Source organism: Ananas comosus, linkage group 5 (assembly GCF_001540865.1).
Source record: "Ananas comosus cultivar F153 linkage group 5, ASM154086v1, whole genome shotgun sequence".
NCBI classification, from domain to species: Eukaryota; Viridiplantae; Streptophyta; class Magnoliopsida; order Poales; family Bromeliaceae; genus Ananas; species Ananas comosus.
Window position 1 is genome coordinate 8,775,783 of NC_033625.1, and position 11,716 is coordinate 8,787,498.

The 11,716-nt window shown below is 44.2% G+C and overlaps 1 long non-coding RNA gene across 1 annotated transcript; it reads left to right on the top strand.

The window, feature by feature from the left end:
* Positions 9,395-9,736, top strand: LOC109709960. The gene is made up of 3 exons (XR_002216248.1): positions 9,395-9,416; positions 9,514-9,581; positions 9,699-9,736. It is a non-coding gene; the product is annotated as an uncharacterized LOC109709960 (long non-coding RNA).

Genomic DNA, 11,716 nt, shown 5'->3' on the forward strand with positions numbered 1-11,716 from the left:
CCGCGCTGTCTCCCTCTGGCCTCCGGCAACCCATCGCCGTCGTCTCGTAGCACCCCGGCCGCTATCATGGTCGTGGCAAGCTCTTGAACCCGAGCCGAGCTTGTGCGGGTTCAGGTTGCTCCGCCGCCGCCACCGCCTCCCACTGCCGGCTAGCGCGAGCCCCGACCTCCCCCCATCGGCCGTACCCACCTGCCGCTGGCATGGCCACCGTCGAGCCGCCACCGGCCGTGCCCTAGCTCCCCCTGCCCGGTAAGCTAAGTTAATGCTGTTTGTGCACTAGTTCAGGGTTGTTTGACTGTTTCAGTGATCTGAGGCCACCCCGATGCCTCTGGAAGTGAGCACGATGATCCTTGATCAGTGCTGATCATCGTGCTCATTTTCTTTGGGGTCAGCGAGCCCCTAGTTTGTGGAACAAGCGCGATTTAAGTTTAGTGCGCGTAGTTCGCTGAACTTCGGGTTGCTCCCGCGCTCTCCACAGCATAGTTAGTTAATTCGCGAATAATTCGTGAATTATTCGCGAATTTTTGAAATCCCGAATTTTACAGCCGTTTACGCATTTTTCCCAAAAATTCGGAATAATTCGCGTTTTTTTGGGCAAAAAGAATTATTCGCGAATTAAACGGGATTCGCGAATAATTCGGCCCAAAAATACGGCCCGGTTGCTGCGAGCCGCGTCGGGCGGGCCTCGCAGGTGGCCCAAACGGGAAAAAAAATAATCGCCTGTCGCCCAAAAAAAAAAAAAAAAAACCCTTTCTGAATCGCCCCCCTCCCACGCACGAGTCCCACACCCACTCTCACCCCCACCACTCCCAAAAAAAGGGTTTGCCCTAACTTCTCACCCTGCGGCGGTGCGGCGCGCGGCCCTGCCACCGACCCTATGGCGGTCGCGGTCCCTTCCCCTCCCCCTCTTCCCTTCCGGCCGCTCGCCGAACGCCATCGGAAGCCCTCGTCTTCAGAAATTGAAGATCGAAGATCGGGTTCTTCACTCTTCAGAAATCGAAACCCTCCTCGTCGCCTCTTCCGCTTCCGCTTCAGCTATCCAACAATAGATCAGTAATCGGGTGGTTTTTTTACAAAGCAAAAGTTGGAAGCTTTTAGTCCATTTGATGGATACTTTTTTATACACAAATGGCTCGAGTGCTTAAATTGAATGTGTCCATTAATTCTCTGTTATGCACAAAGAAGACCCAAACATAGAGCTAAATAATCTTAATTAACTTATAAGGTACCAGGAACTCTTGTATTATACCTAATCAATTTCATGAATGTGTTCATTCTCTGTTTATTATTATTTTTTTACTTAATTTTGTAGCTTTTTATTTTTATATCCTTAAAAAATATGAATATTTATGCTAATTGCATAAATTTTGAGAGAAAAAAATTAATTTAATAGCCGAATTTTTGATCCCGAATTTTTAATTGGTAAACGTATAATATCCGTATAAATCACGTATCCGAATAATTGGCGAATCCGTTTTTAAGCCGATTTTTTCAACGAATTTAAAAATTAGAATACGAATTTTATCCGAATTATACACGTACCGAATTTTTGCCGAATCCGAATTAACTAACTATGCTCCACAGTGAGCCTCTGTGCTTCGAACTGTGAGCACGGCCTCCGGCTTGTCGAGACCTGTCAGCACATGTCTTTGCTGACCTCGAAAGCTGTACAATTGCAACCTACTCCCTTTTTGCACCCAACTCCACAGCACAGCGCAAATTACGTCGAAGCCCTCCGAATGAGGAACTTCGCAGATTCATGCATTAAAAATCACACTTTACGAAGAGATCCCCCGTTCAACACTCTTTCCCCAACTTCAAATATGTGTCATTTTTCATAGGAATCTCAGAATTTCGTAAAATTTGAGCCCGTGCGATCCTCTCTAAGTCTAGATTCACATGGGTCCATCCATTTATGAAAATTCTAGAATTATCACATAAAATGTTAACCCCTTCGCGCAAAGTCCTCTTTTGCACCGATTGTAAAAATTGCCGTTTAATCCCTCATAATCACAATTTCTAACCCCAAACTCACCTATAGGTGTGTTTTTCTCATAAGTTCTTCCACCTCAAAATTCATGCAATTTGACACATGAAATGTCGCGCTTTTTAGAAAATTACTCCAATTCAGCAAAATTTGCACTTTTACAAATTCATCCCCAAAATATCACCAAATCACGCCAAATTGCATCGAGGTCCATTACCGGACTTACTATACTGGCGGACCATGAAGGTGGCACTTTTTATTTCATTGAAAATCATATCTAATTCCAATAATTTTGCAATGCGGGCTGTCTTATGCAGTATCAATTATATATGTTGGACCCCTAGACTAGTTGTTCTAAGCTTGAAAATCAATTCGGAGCCAGAATGGGGGCTGTGGTGCTTTTGTTGTCAAAATTAGTTGTTATAATGTAATTTCTATTTGAAATTCACATAAACATCATTATGGCTATCTTTGTACATCATTGAGCTTTCTTAGCTGGTCGATCTTCACTGTCTTGTTTGTCCGATGACAATAGGAGGTCATGATCGGTTCTGAGGCCTAAAATGGCACTTCTGGAGCTCAAAATGGCATATTTTTTATACTAAAATTTCTTTCAATTTGCATTTAGAATGTGAGTGCCTTGGCACCTAAATTGCTGCATTTTGGGATAATGAATGGGATGATGAGATGCATAGTGTGTTTCGGAACCTTTGTAGGCTGAAATGGCTACTTCAGCGAGCTTACATAAATATCGACTAAAATTGGAAATCGGTAGTTGGAGCCAATGTTTTGGTCACATCGTAGACATTGTTGGTTACTTCATATCACTTTTATGTAGTAATGTTGTACTAGGGTCACCTTGGGACTGAACTCATATTGTATATATGGTTCAGCATTAAAATAGTGTTTAAGATACTAAAATTGGTCCTTCTCAGCCAAACTATTGGCTCAACTAAACTATTGGCTTAGGATTGTGTGGCCATACTTGTTGTTGGTCAGAGCAACATTATAGTCACATTTCGAGTGAAAATGATCCTTGAGAGTGATCATATAGTTATGTGTTGTCCTATACTCAAAAGCAACAACTTTGGCACTTTCCAAGCCAAAAACTTTGCCATTTTTGACGCATTGGTTTGTGCACTTCGACTCCTAAACTTGTGATGTGTTTTAGAGCGTTCTCACTAGTTGAAACAAGTAGCATTAGTACTGTTCTTATCTTCCGCTGGCTCCTACGTCACATCAACATACATCGAAACCCATTGTGGCCTAGTTTTTGGGTCGAAACCTCTGTTGTTATGCACCTTGAGGGCAGTTGTCCCAGTACATAAATTAGTGCATTTTGGGATAGTGAGTTGTCTAAAGAGACTTATGGTTTGTCTCAAAACACTTTCTAGATTTTGTGGAAGTCTCACTGATGTAGGCAACGGTTTGGGCGAGTGTCACGCCCCGGGGTCCCTTTTTGTTTAAAACATAGCGGAAAAGCGTCTGAATTTTTTTTTTTTTTTTTTTTTCAAACCTGACCCCAGAGTATGCCAGATCCGCCACAAATACAGGGAATCCACTGTTCACACGGACAGAGTCTCCCCTGTATTTGCACGGCATCGTACAAGTACAAGAGTATAGCCAGGAAACAACCACAACCAAATGAATATAACGATAACTATACATTCATACATTCACCATTCACGTCACAGTTTTACATTCAGTGTTTAAATAGAAATTCACGAAAATTCTTTTGAAAACTGTTCCCTACACGGAAACCTTTATTCGTTAAAAACGCTACCACGAGGGGTAGAAAACCTTTTATTTTACAAAATCCAGAAATCCACATTTTCAAATGTAAATAAACACTGAACCACATAAACCAACTAAACTATTCATCAGCCAAAATAAGAAGGGTAAGAAAGTAAACCGAATTAACCCGGGTCGAAAGCTCTATCGACCGCTACACGCGTACCTCACGTCTCGTCCCACTACTCATCGCCCACGATACCTGAAAAATGGTGGGGGAGGTGAGAACATGTAAACATGTCTCCCCTCCCAGTGGGTACCGCAAGCCGAAGAAGGCGAGGAGTACTCACCGGATCAGGAAGAGATAACCAACAGTATGGGTAAGTAAAATACAGTAGCAACGATAATGAACGAATGAGATATATATATATATAAACACAACTACCGCTACTGTAATGTACAACTGCAAGCATACAAGGATATCAAAACTATAGTAGCAAGACAACTGTAAAGAAAGAACTAGAAGTACATATGCAACAACCGCTACTATAGCTATATGCGTCAACCGGACGAGAAGTCCAAAAGTACCCAATCTAAACCGCCGTGTCGGTCTAAGGACCTCAGGCAAAAGCCACTATCTGCTCACACCTGGCATGTAACCCTAGCACAAAGAGAACACCGCTGGGCTCACGGGTCGGATGTACGACCACTTTTCCGGAAAAGAACACCCTCCTGCGGGGGATCAACCCGCTGGTGTACGTGAAATGCACTCGAGCTGTGGCGATCAATGCGGATATGATCAATAGCCAACCGTCGGCAATCAGCCGACAATCACTGCCCCTCTGGGCATACCGACCGTGTAGGTCATCAAGTAACAACGTGAACCGACCGAGATAGGTTAATGTACGGAAACTAACGAACGACCAAACAGGTCATCGATGCAAATAGGAGAACCGACCAACCAGGTCACATACTCTACCCCTATACAGGATACTACACATAGAACAACTAGGCAGAGTAAATAAAGATGGTATGTAGATACTGCTCGATGTCAACTAAAAGTACGAACGCAAGAACCGACCGATAGGTCACGGGAGTGTATTCGATATAGTCCAGAACTACCGTCAGCACCAGCCGACAATCCTACCCCTCAGGGTACACCGACCTCAAGGTCATCGAACGACAGAAGTCAAGAAATAGACCAACCCACTACATAATGCAACAACCAACCAACCAGGTCAACAGATATAAGATAAAAGCACCGATCAACTAGGTCACCGAAACGAAGTACGAGAACCGACCAACCAGGTCACCGGGATCACGTATGGATAAACTACTCTACTCCTACACATGATACTAAGCAAGGAAACATATGAGTAGAGTATAATAAAAACAACGGGGATGCAAGCTCAATACTATATATCAAGATATATATATATGCCAGATAATAACGAGAGAACAGAGGTAAGAAACCATCACCGAGCGTGCACCACTGTACCGACGTCGGATCGAAGTACCCACCTGTACGAATGCTGCGCCTGTCTCCTGACTGCGAAAGAGCGTCGACCGGACCTAAGGAAAGTCCACCGGGTTAGTGTCTAACCCACAACTAATAACCACTAAATTCACAACCTACAAGCAAACCCTTGGGGACCGGTTTCCCAAACCGATCGCCGTGATACGCCGGAAGTCCCGTAATCGCACGGGGACTCCGCCGGGACCCACGAACTGTCCCGAAACATACCGACTCGAGCTACGAGTCACCTGCTGCCACTAAACATAGATAATCGTGCATCATGACAGCAAACACAACTCCTCGTGTCGAAACAATTATCGTCGGATAATCGTTTCGATTCGGGTTCCCGAAAGTGTCTAATTCGACACCGGAACCTACCGTCGCTCACCCGCCATTTTCGAACCCTCAAGATGATGCGAGTGAACTGCCAACAAGGCTCAGCGACAAAACACGGAGCAACCAAACACCGTCGGAAAGAATCCGAACCGGAATCGCGTTCTTTCGGCGAATTTCGCCGAAAAACGCACCGAAATCAACCTTTCGATTTCCGCGGAAGCTAACGGATCATGGACAATCAGTCCAGAGGTCAAAAACACTCACGGGCACTGCCCACAGTAGCCACACGATGCATAATTGCATAAAAGCCCCTCAATTTACATAAAATTCTATCATTTTATGTAATTTGAGCGATCAAGCGACTCGTTCACGCAAACCGAGGACTTCCAAAGTCCGCAGAGACACGTACTGACAGGTCTCGACGTACCGGAGTCCGTGCTCACGATCCGGAGCACAGCGGCTCGCTGTGGGAAGCGCGGGAGCAACCCGAAGGTTCAGCGAATAGCGCGCAGTCAAGGAAGATCGCGCCGAACAGGACTAACCGGACACTTCAGATCCAAGGGAAGGTGAGCATTGTGATCAGCACTGACCAGCGGTCACCATGCTCACCTCCGGAGGCATCGTAACAGCCTCGGATCGCCGGAAAAATAAGCACAAACCCGAAACAGCAGCCAAAAAGGCTGAAACGGAGCGACGTTGTCAAAACAAGGTCGAACGCGGCGCGGATTACCGGGGCACCATCATATGTGAGGGGTGCCGTTAGGTGAAGCCGTGGGTTAGGGCGTGCCCGCTCGTTGACAGCGCATCCGGTTGAGGCCTCACGGCCGAACATCCCTCGATGGGAGTGTTCGCACACGCTTACTCGTGCTACCGTTCGTTCGTTTTAGGTAACAGGTGTACAGTGTTAAAAGTATAAAAGTTACGTTCAAGAATGGAAGCTAGGAAACTAGCCTTAAAGTTATGTGTCTATCATTGTTCTCGATCATTAGTGATCTAACATTTGTACATTCCCATTTCGATTTAGTATATCGTAATATTAAAAAAGTGATCATACCGTGATCGTTGTATCAGGTCTCGTACAGTATCAAGAGATGAAATTTCACGTAGGATGTGAACAAGTATTCAGTAAGTTGACTTAACTGATACTTATATTTATGAAGTACATATTCATAAGAGATGAAATATTTCTGAAATAAAGCTTATATAAGTTGTAATTCTACTGCTTACAGTTCGGGAAATAGTTAGTGTATTCGTGTGTTTTTCTGGTAAAGATATTATATATATCTTGTATCTCCCCAAAGTGAACGAGACCAATCCAGGCTGGGTGGATCATGATCCGAGGTTTATAGGTGTTCTTCAGGGTGTTGCCGAGTTGCTTCGGGGTTACGACGACTTTTTGTTTGCAGTTCTAGCCTAATTTAGATGCCGGCTTTACAGACTAAAGCTGGATTTAAGGTGAATCATGTTTCATTGAGAAATTTAAGGACAAAACCCTGATCACATTATGGAGTTCTCTGCAGAGGTTCTCGAGAGTGTTCAGTTGCTTGCTACTAGGTTCCGAGTCAGCGTGAGAACGACGCTCGTTTTAGTTTTGCCGTAGTTTGAGCAGTATATAATCGTTGAAATCAGCCTTAGAACGTTAAAGTCGAAAGATTGACTTTAAGAACGAATGGAATCCAATCTCATGGAAGATTTGGTCGGAGGGTCCAGTGATTTTATCGAATTATACTAAGCGTTTGGACGATACTTCTTTTTTCGCGTTTGATATAGTTCAACGCCGTTTTTGAGCGCAAATTAAGGTTTAAGTGAAGTATTACTTGATCCAATGTGTTAGTTCGAAATTTTATCGAATAGGGACCAGATTTTCCAAATGAAGTGTCGATTAATTAGGTTGAAATTAACGTCTTTTGAGTCTGATTTCGTCGATCTTCGTTTTTGGGCTTTAGTAATGAGTTTAGCTGCTTATCTTGCAGCTATTGCCGCTTTCACTCAGCTAATGGAAGAGTTCGAAGGTTGGTCACTGGACGACCAAGTCTCGACGTTCCTTGGAAGGTTCTGTGAGGAAGGGAGCAGCCTTTATCGAGACGCTGTACGAGTTCGTCGCTTTTTGGTTGCTCCGCTTCTTTAGCTCGCTTAAGCCGCTAAAGATACATCTCTCTCTTTTTGGGATCTCTCTCTCTCTTCTTCTTCCACGTTCCAATGAAGAGACCGGAGATCATTGGAGGTGACTCGGAGTCTCTGCACGACCCAAGTTTATCTATCCGAGTTCTACACTTTACTGGTTTTATCGGAACGACGGTGCTTAGACGGTCGAACATGGCCATGTTCCATTACCGACATGGCCATGTCGTTCGTCTTTTACGATTTAAAAGCGTCTAGCTACGTAAAAGAGTGAAAATCGTAAGGTTAGTAGGAGATTGAATAGGTTTTTGAACAAGATTGGAAAATCTTGTACATCCTATCTAGGTGTGAAGTAAGGTGTGCGAGCTTGAGACGTTAAACGTTTTCAAGTCACATAATGTCGGCACGGCGGCCTCCGGCCGGCCTCGTTCCAACGAGGCCGGTTCGGGCTTTATTCCGAATCACTCACCCAAAGAACAAGACCCGAAGGGCTCGAAAGGGCTAGAGATGCCTTCCCTCGTGCTACTAGGACCATTCAAAGACTAGTAGCACGAGTGGAACCTAAGACAGCCCTTCCAGGGCAAGGCNACCTCCGGAGGCATCGTAACAGCCTCGGATCGCCGGAAAAATAAGCACAAACCCGAAACAGCAGCCAAAAAGGCTGAAACGGAGCGACGTTGTCAAAACAACGGAACGGGACCTTCCCGACAGAATCCAAGGTGAGCACGATGATCAGAAACTTACCAGGATCATCGTGCTCCCTTCCGTAGAGATCGGGAAAGCTCGGGAAGCCCAGAACAAGAAACCCACTCACTAAGCCTTATTTCGGGCTTGGCCGGAGCAACCTTGCTCCGGCCGGCCTCCGGCGGCACGGCTGTAATACACTGAACTTTTGCAAATTGCAGAGTTCGAGCGTGTGGAATGAAGTGTGGATCTATCCTACATGTTCTAAAAGGTTAGAACAAGTTTTTGGATAAGTTAGAGGATGATTGGAATGCTAAAAGTGAGAAAATGCATCGATCTGCGAAAATTTAGCATTTTCTGCTTGCTGTACCGGTACAGCCATTACCTTGTACCGGTACAAGCTGGCAGATTCGTGGCAGCAAGGCTATTTTGGTCATTTCACATCTTGAGCCTATCTATTTGAACCCAGCACGTCTCTGAGGCTCAGTGGAGGTTACTAGAGGCCAGAGAAGTAACCTTGCACCTTCTTCTTCTCTCTCTCTCTAGGGTTTTTCTCTCTCTACATAGAAATCGCCGAATTCGCTCGATTTCTTCGCCTCGTTGGTTTTTCGCTGCTTGAGCATGTCGCAGAGCTATTTCCGACGAGGGAAGGAGTGTCTTGGAAGGTTCCTTGCAGCTCTGAACCAGCAGGTCACTGGTTGGAAGCTTGAGAAGGTAATCGACTCACTTTCGCCGTTATCGACGTTCTATTCGTCGATTTGAGTAATGATTTCGGGTTTTTGCTTCTAGCTGCTTTAGTCTGAGTTTTCTGCAATTAAAGTTGGATTAATTAGCTGTGAAGTAAACCTTTTAGACCAGGGATAAGCTATTTTAAAGCTTGATTGTGTAACCTAGTTCATTATGAAGTGAATTTGGAATTAAACGCGAGTTTTTGCCGCAACTTGATATAGTTTGCGCTTTTTTCTTCATAGCAGGTTTGCGAATCATATTAAGCTATTTTAGTGACCTGGGAGGCTGGTTTAGAAGGTACTCTAACCTAAGGTAAGCAAGAATTTCAGTTAGAAAGCTGAAATTGCAAGATTCCGACTAAAGTTGCTAATATATGACGAGTTTGATGCCGTTTTGATTTTGCTCGCAGCAAGAGTGCGACTGAGCCTTGGATCATCGTTCGTTGACTTGTGAGAGCTCTTGGAGACGTCTCTTGAGGTATTACACTAGTCCCAAAACAGGAATTTAAAGAGTTACTTTGTACTAAGTGGAATTTAGGTCGAAATCAGACATTTCGGCCGTAGATTTAATCCGATCTTGACGTTTGTTTTTCAGCAGCATTGGGGCTTCGTTGAGCCGTTGTGGGACTTCTTGTGGATATTTGGAGCCTAGTACTAGGTGGGTCGGACCTAACCAGAGCAAGTGAAACCCCTCTATGTTCTATATATATTATAGAAATGGTCTTTTTGTGTGCTTATGTGATTGATAAAGGGCTTGACATTCGTCATCTTAATGTTGAATATATTCGAAATAAAGTCTTTATAAAGTAGAGAATACTTATACATGAAGTATTTATATTCATAGTCAATTCAGTTGAATGACTTATGAACAAGTGTAGGATGCACTTTAAAGTAGAGAACTATGACATGCTCTGGACTATGTTGCTAGTGCCATACTAGTGAAAAAATTATAATGCTATATGATTTAGCTTTACCCTTACATGTTTACAATCTAGTGATTACTAGCTCTTGTTACTATCTGTGTATTGAAATTCCGATCAAAGGATCGAAGGTAAGAACTTGCATTGAAAATATGAAAATTGTGACATGTGGACAATGGATTTTGCTTGCTTGCCATCGTGCTCATTCGCACACGCTTGTGAGGGTAGCTCCCTACAAGCCGGCACTCCGGAGTTGGCCTACGCGACAGTTGCTCGCCCGTGCGGGATTGGGTGCCGAAGTGGATTGCCGTGGGGAGTGTATACTACCACGGGGCCATTAGGCGCGGCGCAAGCTGGACTACCTTGGGTAGGTCCCTGTGAATGAAAGGATAGTACTCAATGAAAAAGGACAGTAATGAATGCTTATGAATTAAAGTGTACAGTAGTCACTTTCATGTNGTAGTTCCAGATTTGAGAGTCGTAAAAAGTATTACATTCGGAGTATCGTATAAATATCTAAATCTTCTGAATCTTCATATAATCCTAACGTTTTTCAGTAAAAACCTTTGTTAATTGCCAAAGTCCCAGGCCAGGAGGGCTCCCCAGGCCAGAGAGTCCCAGGCCAGGAAGTTCGGTCCCTGGCCAGGGAGCAACGCATCGTCTTTTGTGTACGGTGCCCTTAGCCAGAGATAAGAATCCCTGGCCAGGGAGCAACGCATCGTCTTTTGTGTACGGTGCCCTTAGCCAGAGATAAGAATCCCTGGCCAGAGAGCAACGAATCGTTTTTTTTGGAACGATGCCCTTGGCCAGAGAGTAGAGTCCCTGGCCAGAGAGAGATGTATTGGTTTTTTGAAACGCATGCCTTTGGCCAGGAGTTAAGTCCCAGGCCAGGGAACTACGCGTGTACTTTTGGTCGAATGCCCCTGGCGAGGGAGCAATGGTGTCTGGCCAACGTAGTAGAGAAATGCGTCTCTCTTGGATACCCCAGGCCAGGGAGACTAGTCCCTGGCTAGGGACTTGGGACTATTCAAGTCTAGTCAATGTTATTACGTTAGATTGAGAAGATTTATGTAAAACTTGTAGATCTAAGTGGTGTTTACTAGATAGAAAGTATGGCCTCCACGACTCGAAGGGCTTACTCATAAAACTAGAAGTTTAATTTAGAAGAGAGGTTTTGAAGCGAAAATTGAGAAGTTCTGAGGTAAGCTGAAGTGCTTTAAACGATTGAATCTTTTAGGAATTGTTTTTTCTTCGCTTGGTTTGTGTGGGATATACAGATGTTGTGATTGACAGTGCATATATGATGTGGCTTCACATGCTACTGTATGAGTCTTATAATCAAAGTGTTAAACTGAAAGTCCTGATTTGGTTGGGTATTCGACTGCGATGTTACCAGGCCTGATGAGGGTTTGTAGTTTGATTGTTTTTAAACACTGTGATTCAGCGGATGTTGCACTCGGTTACACTAACTTTGTAGTCGAAGGAATTTGCTAAAAACTTCGAGCGACATTCCTGACTCTAAAAACTGTCACGTTGATTTGAGAGACAACTACTACAAATACACACATTAAATTAATGTATTCGTGAGCAGTTCAAAGCCTGCTTTTACTCGATTTTACCTCTTCTATACGCTAAAAAATCAAAAGTGAATTCACTTATCATTGAGACCAAAAGGCCTCTTCGGTGCCTCATC